Genomic DNA, 17,117 nt, shown 5'->3' on the forward strand with positions numbered 1-17,117 from the left:
TCCCTTAGTAGCCCCAAATAGCTCCCCAGTAAATCTGTTCACCTCCAGTAACACCCAGTACTTCCCAGTAGCCTCCAGCACAGCCCAGTGACTCCCAGTTCACCCATTAGTAGCCCCTTGTGCCTCCCAAAGAGCCCCCCCAGTAACTCCCAGTCACCCCCACCAACACCCAGTTCCTCCCAGTAGCCCACAGAGCCTCCCGATAGCCCCAAACCGCTCGAGGGAGGGTCTCTGGGGGTCTCTGGTGCTGGCTGAGGCGCAGTCCTTAGCTCAGTGTGCCCATCCACAGCTCAGGGCCTTGTGTCACAGTCACGAAGCTTCTCCTGCTGTTCCAGCGGCGCTTCCCCTGTGTCAGCGTGTGCCCGGCACCCCGTGTCCCGTCCCTGCCCACCACGCAGCACACGCCGGCCCCAGCCTCTCGCCCCCTGCCCTGCAGGGAGCCCTCTGCACTGAGAAGGGCGCCTGAGCTCAGCCTTCTCCTCTGCAGGGCCGCAGCCTTCGCTGCCCACAGCCATGTGCCGGCCCCTCAGCACTCACCCCTGGGGGCCTGTGTCCAGCAGCTCCCGTCTCTCTCGCTCTGCCTCTGCCTGTGGCTCAGGGGCTTTGCAGAGCCCGCCCTGAGGCTCCGCCGCCTCTGATTGGCTGCAGGCCTGTCACCGCCTTGCGCTGGGCCCGCCCTCCCTGAGGCGCCGCGGCCTCTGATTGGCTGCGCTCACACGTCCATCAGGGCTGTGCCCGCCTGCTGCGCTGCCATTGGCTGTGCGGGGCTCTGGCTCCCCTCTGGGCAGCCGTTGTCGGGCTCTGAGGGCTCCTGTGGCCGCAGCACGCGGGTGGGACCCTCAGCATGGGGCTGCTGGGCCTCAAGCGCAGGCTGTGTGCAGGGGCACGAGGGGCTGGGTGCTGCCCGTGACGCTTTGGGCCCTGAGAATGGCAGCAGGAAGGCCGCTCTCCCATCATCCCCGGCAGGTGCCCCGTGCCGGTCCTGCCATCCCTGACACGGCTCTGGAGCTGAGGCCAGGGGCTCCCAGTGTGACCTGGGCGCGGGTTTGCGATGCGGACCCTGAGGAAGCTGCTGTACTACCTGGGTTACGAGGCCGAGGTGCGTGAATTCGAGCGCAAGCACGGCTGGGAAGCACTGCTCCACCCTGAGACCCGGCACAGCGCCATGGGGCTGCTGGCCAGGTGAGAGCCCCCTTCTCTCTGCTCCCTCCAACATTTGTCCTCTGCAAACAGGACACCCCCGCAAATGCCCTTGGTGCTGGGTGAGAGGGGCTTGTCACCAAGGGCTCGCCCGGCAGATTGGAGAAGCCTGGCAGAGGTGGGTGCCCGGGAGCAGACACCCCCCAAAGCACCAGCGTCCCCTCCCGTGGGCCTGGGCTGAGGGCTCAGGATGGGGCGTCCGTCCCAGGGCCAGGCAGGATGCAGCGAGGGCCAGAGACAGAGCCGGGGAGACGACTGGCCCGTGGGCAGCAAAAGAGTGTCGTCAGGAGGCTTTGGGGCAGGAAGGGTGCTTTTTGCTGGTCTTGGGCACTACCTTTCTCCTGAGAAGTCCAGCCCTCAGCTAGTCAGTCCAGGGCCTGGCCCACCTTGCTTGGGGTTATCGGTGCCCTTTTTCCCCCCACCCCCTGCCAGAGAGATGTGTGGTGCCGCGAGGGGCTCATGTTAGAAACTGATTCACTGCCTGGTGAATCTGCTGAGCAGGGAGCAGCCTTGCTGGGAGGTCCCTGCCACGGCGTTCCAGGTCGAGGTGAGCCTGGTTGCTGGGAGGAGATAGGGGGGGAGAGCAGTCACTGGGGCAGAGGGTGAGTACTCGGTGTGTTTCAGCTCCTGGCCTGCCCTGACATGAGCCCTGTGGTGAACGCGCCCTGCAGCTGGAACCGAGGTACCTGGGGAGCGAGAGCAGCGTGATGCGGTGCCTGGTGCTCAGAGCCGTCATCGCCCTCTGCCACGAACCCGCGATGGTGAGCAGGGGGCAGCCGGCCGGAGCCGTGCTGGGGGCCTGGAGCTGGGTGAGGGGAGCTGGGGGACACACAGCTGGGGCTTGGCTGTGCCTTGGGAGCTCTGGCAGCTGCTCCAGGCCTGTTGTAACGGTGCAAGCAATATTCATCCCAAGATGTAGAGAAGCTAGGTAATGCACGTGCAGAGACATACACGGGCAATGTAATGCCACCAACAGTGTTGACTCAAACCCACCCTTCCTTTGCTAGCTACTTCCTTAGATGCTGCTTTCACCCCTGTGATCACCCAGGGCCCAATTGATTACCTTGCAGCAGCTGTTTCTGATAATTGGAAGTAGCTTGCCAGCTGCATTAACTTGTCCCTACCATCTTTATTCAAGCTGGCTGGTCCATGTCACATTTGTGCCTACAAACCCGCTGCTGAGCTGCTGTTCCCACCACGCTAAAGAAAGAGAACGTGATTTCTATTTGCTGGTGAAAGCAACACAGGGAATGGGTTTGTCTGTGTTGGGTTCCCTTGGTCAAATCCCTTCCTTCGGACGCCTTCGTTTCCCTCAGTCATGTGTGTGACTGATCCCAGCAGCCCAGTGACTCTCCTGTGTGGGGTGTGGAATCCAGCTGTGCATTTGCGGAAGGGAGATGGGGGACACATGCCCTTGTAAACACGGTCATAAGAGGCATCAGGAGTTGATTTTCAGAAGTGATCTTTACAACTTTCCTGTTGTTCCTTTTTGGATCTTTTTCTCATCATCACTGTTCACGTGTATTCGACATGGCATTTGCAGTGCTGCGTCTCTTCCTAACCTTGGGGAATTTCAGCCAGCTCTGTTGGGAGTGTTTTGTTTGTTTTCCATTGACCTTGTGCAGGAAATCTCAGGTGATTTTTTTTTTTCATATTACCATCTATAATTACATTTCCAACTTCTACAACAAATTAGTAGCTTCTACTCACTGTAGCAGCCATTCTAGCTCTTTTCTATGGCTCAGGAAAGGAGAGGTGAGTTACCACAATTAAAACAGTCAGAAGTGCTTGATGTATTCATAGGATGGACTTCCTGGGGTGTTTGCACAGCCTGTTTGAGTTTCTCTCTGACTGGGATGTATAGTCTTGGAGAAAGGAGCATGGCTCAGAAATGTGTTTCCACCTGAACTCACTTGGATCATCGGTGCTGCAGAGCCCAGGTTGTGGTTTTTGGGTCAGTCCAGTTCCTGTGTGTGTGAGCCAACATCCAGACTTGACAAGGTAGTAGTGGTGAGGCACAGTGCAGCTGGAGCTCTTAGCCAGGCTGGTAATCCATCTGCAGAGCCAAGTCTAAACTACCAAGGTGTAATACAGAGCACTGTGTGGAGAACTACTGCAAATGCCTTCCAAAGCCCATGACTGAGCGGCAGTCTGAAGTACTTTTGGGTTACTGTTTGTGTGTTGGCAGTCTCCAGCTGTCGTTTTGTGATTGCCTCTTCTCTCCATTTCTCTACAAAGAGGGTGTTTCTGCTGAGAGTGCCGCGGTGGTGAAGCACTCCGGGCCTGGCAAAGATCTAGCTCAATGCCGTCATGACATTCAGCTCAAAGTCAGCAGCAGCCTTGCTGTTTTCTGTCTAGTGCATCTAAATCCCCTGGCATGTCTTGTGTCAGCTTGTTGTATGAAGGTGAATTTAAAACAGGGACGCTATTTTCTTTACTTTTCCCGCTACTGGGTGTTTAGTCAGTGTGTGTAAACCATTAGAATGAAATGCAGGGCTTCAGGAGCAGGGATTTGACCCATGGTGGAAATGAGTTTCTGGAGAGCTTTTCCTAAGGATTTCAAAGACATGATTTTCCTCTCAGAGACAGAGGTGTCACAGATGCATTACCAGCCGTTGTCCTCAAGATGCACTTGTGATCCTTGTAATGTGGTCTGCTGTCCTCAGCAAGACACCTGCTTGCTCTTGGTTTCCCTTCTTCAGTTGGTAATGCACAAGACAGTAATCTCCTGTTCTGAGGGACCTTTCCTGTGCAACAGCAGTGCTTTAGTATCTGTGAAATGAGCTCATAGTTCTAGTCCAGTTCAATTCTCCTCAGTACCTGTTTGTATGACAACAACCTGTTCTATTGCAGGTGTGGTTTAGGGTGCACCCCTCTAAGTGGGCTTGCAGTCAGTTACTCTTGCCACACGTGGGTGTGTGAGGCTTTTGGGTCTGTTGCAGTTTTGTTCTCTTTCTATTCTAGTGAGTGCTTTGGGGGCGGCGGGCGCGGGGCCTCAGGGCCCTGCTCTTTGGGGCTCATCTCTTGGGACAAATGAAGGTTTTGCTGCTTGTGTTTGATTCCCAGACCTGAAGATGTCTTGCAGCCTGCAGCTCGTGTGTTGAGATGAGGAGTGCACGATGTTAGATGTAACATGGGGCTGTCCTGTCTGTAGCGGGGTTCTCTGAAGGGCTCTGACACTCCACATTCAGACACTTGCTCACAAACTGACTGATAGTTTTTTCTGTGCTGACTTTGCTTTCAGAATACACCAATGAGAATGCCTTGATCCCTAAGAACTCATCGGTTATAGACAGAAGAATCCCACCTGCAGGAGTTAAAGCCACCAGCCAAACGTCTGCTCTGTGAATATCCAAGAAACATCACGTTCTTTGGGAGGGGTTTCAGTATGTTCACCTTTCTTCCTGGCTGTTGGTTTGCAGAGGCATTCAGATTCTGTCTGTCTCCTTCCAGCTGCTGTTAGCTTTTCTTACCATGGAGTAGATGTGAATAGATCTCACCCACAGCAGAGTTACACTTTTAGGCCTGCCGGGACGTAGGGTGCAAACCACGGCAATGGGAAGATTTCAGATGATGCGCTTGGGCTTGTTCTTGCTGGTTTTCAAGACAGCAGCCTGATGAGTTCTTCTGGTTTTTCTTTACAGGGCTCCTGAGTCACAGGACTTTGGGCTGAAAGCCTTTCAGCTACACTCATTGTACCACGAGAGAGCAGTGTCTGTGCACAGAGAGATTTCCACAGTCACTGGACTCTGAGAACACAGCATTTTGATGTTCAGGCTTTAGAGTCTAGCTGCAAGTGCTTCATTTGAAGTTCTGATCCCTTGTGATGCTGTTCCCAGAATGAAAAGGAGCACTGGAATTCCCAGGAGTTTCATGGTGGAGGTGGATGATCCCAACACGAAGGGCGCGATGCTGACGAGCGACGGGAAATACGCCATCGCAGCCAGTAACGCGTAAGTGGGGAGCTAATTGGACTGGCCAGAGAGTGAGCGAGAGGAACCGTGTGTGTGTGTGAGAGAGAGACGGGCCAGCATCTGTCCTTGTGAGGGAGGCAGCAGTGTCAATGTATCTCAACCTTCCCATCTGTCGTCCGTTCCAATATGAAGACAGTGCAGTGCTGCTGTTGGTGCCCCTGGAAGTTGCTTCATCTTGTGGTGTGCCAAGAACCTGCATTTCTGACCAAGAGTTCAGTGCTGTTCCTGGGGAGTCTTTCTCTTGGAAAGCTCCTTTTGCCTCTGGTTGAAGTTTCAAAGGCTTCTTGTCAACTTTCACCACTGGCTGCTGGCTGGAGATTTCCTCTGCCTTTGATCAGATGGCACGTGTGAAACAGGCTGAAGTTGTGCTGTTGCTCTGAACTGAGCAGGTGCTGCTGTGTGCTGACAAGAGTGGCTGTTTGAGAAAGGGATTGGGAGCACTTGTGGTTTTCTGTCATAGGGCTCCTTTTGCAGAAGCTGTTACAAAGACTTCCTCCTTCTCTGAAATGTGATGACTCGGAGACTAAACTCCTTGTGAGCCTGCATTTTGCACTGACCCTCTTCCAGAGCAGAGGTGGGATTCATTCCATGCATTTCCAGCTGTCAGAAAGGGATTTGACTAGTCTGAGAGGATGACTTTTCCTTTCCCAGTCTTTAATGTTTCTCTTTCCCCACCCTCCCTCCCCCCAGGGCAGCTTAGGCTCGGAAGAAGAAGGAAAAGCCTCCCTTCTTGCCACAGGAGCCATCCTCCTCCTCCTCCTCCTCCTCTTCAGATGTTCCTGTTCTTGAGGAGCTGTTATGTCCCCTGTGTAAAGAGTTAATGATGGACGCAGCTGTTATTCCCTGCTGTCAAAACGGTGACTGTGACGACTGTAAGTGTTACTGCCACGTTTGTTAACTCCAAACATCACATCTGATCTTGTGAAAGCTGAAATAGATGACACAGCGACTCTGTTACCTGTTCTACTGAAAACTGAAGTACCCTCAGAACAGCAAAGGGCTCTTCTCGTGCTAAAGACAGAAACAAAAGGCAGCCAGCTCTTTTTTCCCTTGGAACGTCTCTGCTTCAATGATCTCTACAGGCAGAAGGTGGAGTATGAGAAGAGAGCATAATGGTGCAGGTGAATTCCAGATTGGATATGGAAGGCATTTAGGCTGCCCACAGCCCTTTTGTCTCCCACAAAACTGTACAGCCAGCTCTGGTGACTTACTGGGGTCTGCCACAGACAGACAGGCAGGCATTTAAGCCACATGCTTTTGTAATTGATTGTCATTGACTTGAACCCTAAACGTTTCCTTAGTTTGGCTCAGAGCTATTCTGATGGTTCTAATTCATCACAGGTATTAGAACAGCACTGCTGGAATCTGAGGAACATCAGTGCCCAACGTGTCATCAGACAGACATTTCTCCTGACTCTTAGGAGGCCAACAAGTCCTGTGCAAGGTAGCCCCATGGCTTGGGTGGAGAGGGTTTGTGAGGAATGTCTGTTTGCAACCAGTTGGAAGGGAAGGAAATGTTCACTGAGGTCTCCTTAGGCAAGGCTCAATGGGCTGAGGCCCAACTGGCTTCTCCAGGCCATGATCTGTTGTTAGAGAAGCTGACAGCTCCTTACAGACAATGTGGCCAGTTCAGGTCACGCTTGTTCCACACAACTGCCTCCCTTTCCGATGGGCTGTTAACACTCAAGTGCTTTGAATGCAGCTGCTCTGGGTGACCAGTCATTCTTATCAGCCTTTAGTGGGATGTGCTCATGTATCTGTCTCTGGGTTGATTTTAGGATTGACAGCCAGTACAGGGATAGCCTCTGTGGAGGCTTTTGTTCTCCTAAAGTTTCATGGTGCCTTTTTCTAACAGTGTTTCTGCCTCCAGATTGTGAACAACTTGAGGAATGACACTGGCTGCAGTCAGCAGATTCAGCAGCAGCCTCAGCAGCAGCTGCCGCCGCCTCCACCTCCAGCCACACTCCTCAGACAAGTGAGAACACACAACCTGCAACCTCTTCTCCAGCCAACCATTTCCAGCCAGCAGGATCCACCCATCATCCCACCAGCTTCTCCAGCTTCTTGGCCTGCTGCTGCTTTGCCATTGTTGGGCCCTGGTGCAGCATCTGTGGCAGCCGGGCTGCCAGGGAACCTGTCGCCTGCTTTGGCAGGGATTTGGCAAAGGAACTGACAGAATACAGAAGGGCTGAAAAGAAGCTATCCAACTGCCTGACACGTCTGTGGTGGAGAAGCAGGTTGTGTGGGGAACTCGGGAGGAGTTCCACTCCACACCTGGATCATGAGGGATGATCCAAGGTGATTGGCAGTGATAGGGGAATCTTGTGTAGGTGAGTAGCTCCAGTGTGGCAGAGGTGACAGCTGGCTGAGAGTTGTAATGGGGCAGCAGTTGCTCAGGAGCAGGTGTCTCTTGACTAAATCTGCTCTGTGAAGACCCCGTTCACCACCTGGCAGGCGTGAGGAGGAGAGAAAGTGAAAAGGTGTAGGTGCTGGGTTTTCTGCATCTCCCTGTTCTGATTTGGGGTAACCATTACCCCAAAGCACTTTGGAGCATTTCAGTGAGAGAAATGGTCTTCATCTCCTCTTTGGTCTGTCTCGTGTAAAAGCACAGAGAGACTTTCACCCAGACTGCAGACTGGTGGCTTTTGTGAGTATTGGTCAGTTTTTGTCTCCGGAATTACAAGATCAAGGTCGTTTTTAAGGAAATCTGAAACTGATGAAAGACCTTCAGAGGGGGAATGATGCTGAAGAACGTGTGTGGAATCATGTCAAAGTTCCTTAAAAGCTAAGAAAACCCTTCGCCGCCACCCCCATGGAGAGGCAAAGGCAGCAGCCGTGACAGTCGGCCAAGATCGAGGCCACACGGCCATCGTCGTGCAAGGTCTCGGTCTCCTGGCTGTCACCGGTCGAGGTGAAGGTCACCCCTGTAGTGGTTCTGCCTGGGCCAGGTTTTAGGTAGCTGAGGCGGGGGGGGGCAGGGGGTGCAGGGGAAGATGGAGGGGTGGGGGGAGGTGTTTTAAGATTATTTTGTTTCTCATTTCCTTGTTCTTATCGTTTCTTCATAAATCCAACCTTTTTCTCCACAGGTTGAGTCTGTTTTGCCCATGACGGTGATTGCCGAGCCATCTCCCTGTCCCTGTCTCAATACACAAACCCACTCGTTATATTTCTCTCTCCCCTGTCCAGGTTAGGAGGGAGAGTGATGTTATAACTTGGTGGGCACCTGGCACTCAGTCAGGGCTAAACCACCACCCTCAGGGAGTATGATGATCCCACCAAGCTGGGCAGGTGTGTAGATGTGCTTGAGGGCAGGACGGCTCTTCAGAGGGCCCTGGCCAGGCTGGAGCCATGGGCCCAGGGCAATTGCGGTATGTCTGGTAATTCCCTGAGTGGAGATGCCCCTGGAGGTTACCCTCTGGAGCTGAGTGAAGGAGAACCACCTGCTGTCATTGACGTGGGTGAGTGACATCAGTCTCTATGAAATAAGTCGTCAGTGGCCTGGGCAGACTGAGGCAGGACAATGGGGGAAACTCATGAAGAAGTGCAATGAACATGCAGATCTAGTCTGGGCACATGTAGAAAGTTTTGCTCTAAGCAGGGCACACACCTGGTGGAGCCATCCCCTGTGTGCCCAGCGCTGCCAAAAAGAATCCCTGCTTGAAAGTCACACTGGTTATTGAGTCCTGATTGGCACTTGGAACTCACAAGCTGTATGTTGTGTTGTCAGGAGAGTTCTGTAGTACCATGCAGCTCCCTTCTTCTGCAAGAGCTGACAGGACCTGCCCACAGAGTCTCCGCTCTGTCCCGGCCTCCGTGCTGGTGTCCCAGGGAGCCACTGTGGAGCGGATTTCTTGCACCCCAGCTGCCTCCTCCCTGCAGCCCTGCTCAGTGTTAGACTTTTCCTGTCAGTGTGAACAATGCTGTGCCTCTAGCAGTAGTTCTAAACTATGGCTAGTAGTGATGCCAGAGGCCATCCCAGGGGAGGGGGAGCGCTGTGGGCGTCACCAAGGGAGAGGGAGACCTTAGGGCGCTGCTGATGTCACACAGGGGCTGTTCCAGACCCCACCCGGCGTTGTGACCTCACCTGGCCAGGGGCTGTAGAGCCTCAGAGCGGGACAGCCAGAGCCAGTTGGGCTGAGCTGCCCTCAGGAGGACTCAGCTCCTTCTTTGGCTACTTGCCTTCCTGCTTGCTTCCAACCATCTCTCATTTGCTGCCCACTTCTCCAGCCTCTTCCAAAGGTAAGGATGATCCAACTCTGTACCTCGTGATCCATCTCTAGGCTGAACTCTTGCACATCCCTAGGCTGGCCAGGGCTATGAGTAGTGTTGCTCTGTGCTAGTTCTGATTGTGGCCCAAAAAGGAGGCACTGGGAGCTACAGAGGAGGGTTTGGGCCCAAACAGGAGCCTCAAGGCTTTTCTGAAACTTTTGCCTTCCTGTTTCTTTCCCTGTGTCTATTTGAACGTGCTGTCTGTGTCTCCTGCTAGATCCTGCTGAGGCTGTGTGCAATGTCTCTGCGCTTCTGCAGCGTGATCCCATACGCCGTGCCCGGAGCGCTGGCACTGCTGGGCTGCTGGTGGCTCTATTCCTCCCGAAAAGCGCAGGCCAGAGACCGTGAGGAACCGGCCACTGCTGCTGAGGAAGCGCTGGAGGAAGGAGACACAGAGAAGGAATCGTGGCCCCAGACGGAAGCCTGTGTCCCTCAGAGTCTGTGTTCCTCGTTGGAAGAGGAATGCCCAGAGGCTGACCTTCCAGAGGTGTCAGCGATGACATTTCAGCCCAGCCCCTTGGAGGATGACGCTGACAGACAAGAGACAACAGGATGTGCAGGGGAAAGCAGCGTCCCTGCTGCTGTTTCTGTCCCCGTGCAGAGCACAGAGTGTCCCGGCAGCGCTGCAGCCAGCCCCGCACAGGGCTCAGGCTCAGGCGCCGACGCAGAGCAGCGGCCGGCAGCAGCGCCGGCAGCGCCAGGAGCCGGGCAGAAGCCGAGCTATGCCCAGAGCGCCGCTGCGCTGCCGCCATCCCCGCAGGCAGAGCCCCGGGCTGAGGCAGCGCTGCCGGGTGCCGCGCGGGATGTGCCCGCTGGGCTCTGCCCGGCTGCAGCCGCCCCAGCTGATGCCCCTCCGCAGGCGGCCGGCGCTGCTGCCCCTGAGCGGGGGCTGTTGGAGGCGGCGGCAGCGGCTGAGCACACGGCTGCCAGCAGGGATGCTGCGGGGCTGCTGGCGGCGGGCAGCCATGCGCGTGGCGCGGCAGGTAAGGGCTGTGCCGGGCTGCTGGGCACCTGGCTGGGCTGGGGCCACGACAAACGGCTGCTGCTCCACTTGGGGCAGTTTTGGTCAGCACTTGGACAGGACTGTCTTGCCTCTGCTGCTGGGGAAAGGATCACTGTGTTTGAGGGGCTGCTGCTGAACTTGGGCCTGCTCCTGTTGCATTCCCAGAGGTGGGCTGGTTTCTCCCCAGGCATGAAGGGTGTGTGACGGGACTTGACCCTTCGTGACATCCTGGGGAACCTGATGGAGGAGCATCCCCATGGAATGCGTAGCAAGTGCTTAGTGTCACCTCTCTAGGAAAGGATCTCATTGCCTGGCCTGCTGTGTGGCAGCTGCACTGTGTGGGCTGTCTGAATGCTGACCTGTGTGCCTGTCTTGCAGGTGTAAATGGGTCTGACGAGGACTCGGAGGACACAGACGGTCCCGAGTGGCAGACAGTGACCCGAAAGAAGCGCGGCCAAAGGGGAAAATCCAAAGTGGTTGTCTGGGCAATAGAGGTGCCAAAGGTAAGCAGCCGCTGTCCTGCTCGTGCCTCCTGCCCTGCCCTGCAGAGACACTTTCAGCTGCCGTGGGGACCCAATAGGAAGGAAGAAGAGGTGCAGAGATGGAAAGAAGAGGCATGTTAGGGAGACACCCAGGGCTGGTGGTTGGAGTCCTTCTCCAGCACCTTCCACCCTGATCTGTCAAGGTGATGCTCTGAAAGCCCTCAGAAGGCTTTGAGGGCTCACAGCTCCTAAGAGTAGGGAATGAGTTGTGGTGCTTTCCCCTGTGCAGGAGGGTCACGTTGCAGCTGCCTGTCCAAACCCAACCTCCAAATCAGCTGCAGGAACCAGGAAGATGGGCAAAAGAAGCCCCAGGGCACAGTGGTGTTTGATCTACATTTCTCCCCTTGACTCTTACTTTCTTGTCTTTCATCAAGGTGATAGTTACACATCTGATTGGCAAGCAAGGACAATTTATTAACAGCTTGAGGAGAGAGTCTGGGGCCAAAATTTCTCTCTCAGCGCTCCCTGATGTCGATGACTACGAAGTCTGTCACATCAAAGGTAAGAGGAGCCTTTTTGTACAGAGTCTAGAGCATAGCTTGGGGGCTTTAATTAGACTAGAAATGGATTCAGTGGCTTGGCTAGGCCACGGCTTTTACCAAAATGTTCTGCTCAGGGCTGTTCCAGCAGAGGGATGTGGCAAGTGGCCTGGGCCTGGGCACATGCAGCCTCTGTTGTAGGGCTGGGAATGCATTTGAGCAGCTTTGGCTGCTGGAGCTGAACCAGCCCCTTTTGCAGGATCCCTTTGGGCTTGAAGCAGCAGATAGGGGATGCTTCTCAGCATCTTGACTGGGAAGGATGTTGGAGCAATTGGGGCTGAAAAGTGTCTGTGAGTGAGTTGGGTCAATGCAGCTCAGGAGGCTTCTGGCAGCTGAGTTGCTTCCCATGGCAGGGCTGGAGGTGTCCTCAGCCTACCTGTGCTGCTGACCTTGGGTGGGATTCTTGTCTTCCAGGCCTCTCCCATGAAGTTGAAGGAGCGTTGAGCCTGATTGGCAGGAGGTTCAAACACTTGTGTCTGGACAACATCTACCCTCTGCATCCCCCTGCACTGGTGACACGTCCTTCTGTCCCTAGGACTGCAAAGTCCCAGACACCTCAAGCACTTGCAGCAGGGAAAAAGAAGAGGAAGTAGTAGGAAATGGTAGTAAATAGTAGTAATCATAGAAAATACCTTACAAAATAAAGTCTAATATTGCCAAAGAAAAACACGGGAAACAAAGGAAACTTGACAGAAAGTAAAGTACAGAAACTTGAGGGAAAGCCAGAGCCCCAGGCAGCTGCTGCCACCTGGACACAGGCTCTGCTGCCCAGGGCGGCCCCTAGTGCAGGGCTGGGCAGATGGCCAGGGAGCGACCGTAGCACATGATGGTGAGAAGATAACGCTGTCCTGAAATGAAAAGGAGACTCCTCAATGTGTGGGCAGCATGTCCCAAGTAGGAGATGTCCCAATGGTCCCAGCAGGAGTTGGCCATGGTTTTGGGGACCGTGGTGGAGATGGAGCCCAGGTCCGAGAGGGAGAGGCTGAGGAGGAAGAAGTCCATGGGGGTGTGGAGGGGGTGGTCACAGGCTACGGCGCTGATGCCGAGGCCGTTGGCCAGGAGGGCAGCCAGGGAGATGCCCAGGCACAGCCCAAAGGGCAGCAGCTGCAGCTCCCCTGTGTCTGCAAAGGGCAGGAGCAGGAACTGGCTGCTGCAGCTGCTGTTGGGCATTTGCTGTTCCTTTGAAGGAGAGCCTTTTAAAAACAGCAAAGTGCAGAGAAAATACAAGACAGACTCCTCTGAGCAAAGCCACTCCATTCTTCAGGTAATCACCCTCCCAATGAAATGCATTTCTCTGCTGTGCTGTGTGTTGGCTGTGAGGGGCAGGAGCTCTGCTCCCGTGCTGCTGAGGAGTCAGCTTTTCTGTGTCAGGGGGGCTCTTTTTTGGGATAGAACTCACTTTTATCACTGAAAATTGGAGGAATCTTGGCACACGACGTGGAAAGGGCTCCTCTCTCTGTGCCTTAGTGCAGTCAGGAGAGCTGCAGTGCCCATTAGTCTTTTTCCTCTCTGCCCTGTGTTTTCCCTTGTGCTGCCTTGAAGATGACTTCACACACAAGTAACTCCTCAAAAAGCATCTGGGCCGTAAGTCAAGCAGGACAGTCCTGTTGCAAAGGGCACTTCTGCAGGCTTTGCTCTGTCCCACCCTGGAGATGGAGCTGTCCTGGACAAAGCAGGACACAACTCCTGCTCCAGAGAAGCAAAGGGAACAGGATCACAACAATCAGAATATCAGACCAATCCTAATGGGGCCTGACTCTGTCTGCAAGCCAAAGTGTGCTGAGTCCTGACACTCCCTGCTTTACCCTCCTCTAAGTGGTACAAATGAGGGATTTGTCTGCTCTTCAAATGAGAGACGACTTTCTATGTCCCATTGCCCAGCCAGACACCCCAGAGGTGAAGACTGTTAGAACAGGATCCTTCCCTTTCAGATAGCTCCTGCTTGAATATGTGCACTGGGAAATGTCCCAGGGCTGGTCTGGAGCTCTGAATGGCTTTCAGTGCTTTCTTAAAAAAGACAGAATTGCCAGGTGTAGGAGGGGAATTGCTGTGTTTCCTGAGAAATCATTGAAAAGATGAATGAAAAAGAGTTCCAACAGGTCTGTGTGAAAGATTCACCGAGGAGGGCAAGGGGAGAGCTTCCCAGCATGGCCGTGGCAACTCAGGATGGCTGCTGCTGCCTCGCGGATCTTGCCATGGGATGTGTAGGAAAGGACCAAACCAAGGCAAAGGGTGAGATCAGGTGGTTTCTGGAGGAACAGAGGTGGGAAAACAGAGAGAAAAGGGGTTGAAAGGAGCAGGTCACACGTAAACAGGGGACTGATCAGTCCACTTCTGTGGCCTTGCCTTGCAGCTGATCACCACAGCCTGTCCTGCTTTCCCAATACCTGCACATCCAAGTGCTTTCTAGGGCAAGGGAGCTCTCTGCTCTAGGTACAGATGGAGGTCCGAATGCCAGCCCATCTGAGTGGGAACCACAAGTCATCAGGTGTAGTGTTCTCTGCTGGGGGGAACTGGTGAGAGCAGTGGGTGTGTGTAAGTAAGTAAGTAAGTAAGTAAGTAACTGGTGTGTGTGTGTGTGGTGGTTTGGCCCAAGCAGCCCAGCAGCAGCACGACAGTCTCTCACTCGGTGCCCCCATCCATCCCCACCCTCGTTAGGATGGCAGAGGCCCCAGCGAAATGGCAGTAAAAAGATCACCAAGGTCGTTGTGGATGGAGACAAGGGCAGGGAGGGCTCGCTGCCAGTGACGGTCCTGAGCAAAACAGACTCCAGTGCTTGACCGAGAGAGGAGAGTAGGAACGCTTATTCTACAAGAAATACGAAGGTGGGAGCGCTCCTCATTCGTGTGCAGTCAGTCTGCTCAGCCCAGACTCAAATAAAGGCTGCCCTGGGACCCCTCTACAGGAGTAGGATGGACACCTTGTGACTGGGTTTGTGATGCCAGCTTTGACGTGAACAAGCCATTCTTCAAAGCCGGCCATGGTCAGGGAATCACGGAATCACAGAGTGGTGGGGTTGGAAGGGACCTGCAGAGATCATCTAGTCCAACCCCTCCTGCTAAAGCAGTTCCATCTCTGTCAGGTCCCACAGGAACGTGTCCATGTAGGTTCAGAGAGCTCCAAGGAAGGAGCCTCCACACCCTCCCTGGGCAGCCTGGGCCAGGGCTCCCTCACCTCACAGGGAAACATTGTTTTCCTTACATTTCAATGGAACTTTTGTTGTTCCAGCTTCTTTCCATGACCTCTTGTCCTGTCACTGCCTACAACAGGAAAAAAAGGGAAACCCCAGCCTCCTGACACCCACCATGTAGACGTTTGTAACTGTCAGTGAGATCCCCCCTCAGTCTCCTCCAGACTAAACAGCCCCAGATCAGAAGAAAGCCCCCAGCCACAGCTCTCCTGCTCCTCTAGAGAGGTCCCAGGGGAGCCTGTCAGCCAGCAAAGTGCTCCCTTGCCAGCTCCTGTGATGTGGGAGCTATGACAGAATCACAGAGTGGTAGGAGCTGGAAGGGACCTCTAGAGATCATCTAGGCAAGCCCTCTGCTAAAGCTCCCAACTAGATCAGGTCACACGGGAAGGTGTCCAGGCCGGGCCTGAGAACCTGCAGAGCAGGAGCCTCCAGAGCCTCCTGGGGCAGCCTGTGCCAGGGCTCCCTCAGCCTTCCTCTAAAGAGGCTTTTCCTTCGGTGAGACTACTTGTGTTCAGCTCTTGTCCATCAGCCCTGGTGCTCTCCCTGGGCACTCCCATCCCGCCCCATCCCCTTGCCATGACACTGCCAAGGTGCCAAAGTGCCGAGCTGCCGGCTTCAATCTTCTTCCCTAGGGCGTGTCCCCCCCGGCCCAGCCCCAGCGCCAAGGACACCCAGCCCAGGGCTGCGTCATGGGCTCGTCTTTATTGCAGGAGCCGTGGCGGCGCTGCGGCGGCACAGCAGCGGTGCTGGCGGCGGCCGGGAGGCTCAGGCCCAGCGGCCGCGCGGCGGATCAGAGCCGGCCGGGCTCAGCCACGGCGGCGGCCGCGCGTCCCACGGCGGCGGCGGCTCCTCACGGGCCGCGGGCGCCTGGGCTGCCCGGCCCTGCGGGCTCTCTTGGCTCGGCGTGGGCCCCGGGAGCGGCGGCTCCTGCTGCGGCTCCTGCTGCGGCTCCTGCTGCGCGCTCTGCGGCTCCGGGCCCGGGCCATGCTGCCGCTGCCCGAGCGTGCTGCTCAGCCGCTGCCCGCGCTGCCGGCTCCCTGCCCCCGGCCCGCTTTTATAGGGCTGCTGGGGCCGGGCCCTTTGTGACAGCGGCACCTTCTCTGGCCCATCCACGCTCTCGGGCACCTTCTCTCAGCACTGACGTCACCAGGGCTGCACCCGCCGGGCTGCGCGTGGGCTCCAGCGCAACGATGGTGCTGACCACAGGGCATCCTACAGGGACCACAGGGAAAAGACACCGCGACACAGCCTGTTTGCTGTCAGGACTTGTGACCCTGTGATGGATCCAGGCTGGAGCAGTCTGTCCCTGAAGGACTGTTCTCCCGGTGGGTGACCCCCGCTGGGGCAGGGTGTGAGGAGCTGCCCCTGTGGCAGGCCCCAGGCTGGAGCAGTTGGTGAGGAGCTGCAGCCCACGGCGAGGAGCCACGCTGGAGCAGTTGGGGAGGGACTGTCTCCCGTGGGAGGGAGCCCACAGTGCAGCAGTGGCAAGTGTGAGGAGGCCTCCCCCTGAGAAGCAGCAGCATCAAATGCATCTGTAATGAAGTGACCCCCACTCCCCATCCCCTGCGCTGCTGGGGGGGGAAGGAAGGAGAGTCCTGGGAAGAGGAGGGGTGGGAGGAGGTTTTTTTAAGATGGTTTCATTTCTCACCTCCCTGCTCTTATTGTTCCTTTAATAAATCACACCTTTTTCTCCCCAAGTTGTTTCTGTTCTGCCTGTGATGCTCATTGCTGAGTGATCTCTCCATCCTTATCTGAACTCACAAGCCATTTGTTGTCGAGGAGTGGTTAAGGGAGAATGGACACGGATCCCAGGGTATAATGTTAGGCCTGATGGGGCAAGGCAATCTGAGTTCTAGTTATATGAATTTAATGCACAATCAAGACCAGAGTCAGAGCCATGGTTAAAGCAGTTGCTATCACGCAGACAGCAGGCCGCTTTCTCTTCCTTCAAGGTCGGGCTGTTTTCAGCTAACGAGGTAACAGCCCAAGGTGGAAAACAACTATGGGGGAAAAACAAGATGGGAAAATGTGAGGGAGCTTGCTTATGGCAGGAACCGCAAGTAGGATTAGCATAAGAATGTAATCTATTAGCTGCTGTTGCTGAGCCAGCTTTGAAGCTGCTGGATATAAGTTAGAGCCTGCTCTCAATAAAGAAGATGATTTCTGCTATCACTCACATTGAGTAGGACTGATTTCTTCCCACCCAGCTGAGAATCGGACCCTGGGTTGATCGCCACATGAAGTAGGCTTCGAGCCTGGGTTTTTCAGGCTTTGAGCCTGGGTTTTTCAGACTTAGAGTCTGATTTCAGGCTTCAGGCCTGGTTTCAGGCTTTGAGCCTGGGTTTTTCAGGCCAAGAGCCAAAAACTTCCCGGCAAATGGAGCCCGAACAGGGGCCATCA

At 55.0% G+C, this 17,117-nt stretch overlaps 1 pseudogene; it reads left to right on the plus strand.

Annotated features, from left to right (window-relative positions):
- The first annotated feature begins 1,051 nt into the window (after positions 1-1,051).
- LOC133629399 (E3 ubiquitin-protein ligase RBBP6-like) lies at positions 1,052-10,840 on the plus strand (annotated as a pseudogene).
- Positions 10,841-17,117: the final 6,277 nt, after the last annotated feature.

The sequence above is a fragment of the Colius striatus genome, unplaced genomic scaffold (genome assembly GCF_028858725.1).
Source record: "Colius striatus isolate bColStr4 unplaced genomic scaffold, bColStr4.1.hap1 scaffold_43, whole genome shotgun sequence".
In the NCBI taxonomy this organism is placed as follows: domain Eukaryota; kingdom Metazoa; phylum Chordata; class Aves; order Coliiformes; family Coliidae; genus Colius; species Colius striatus.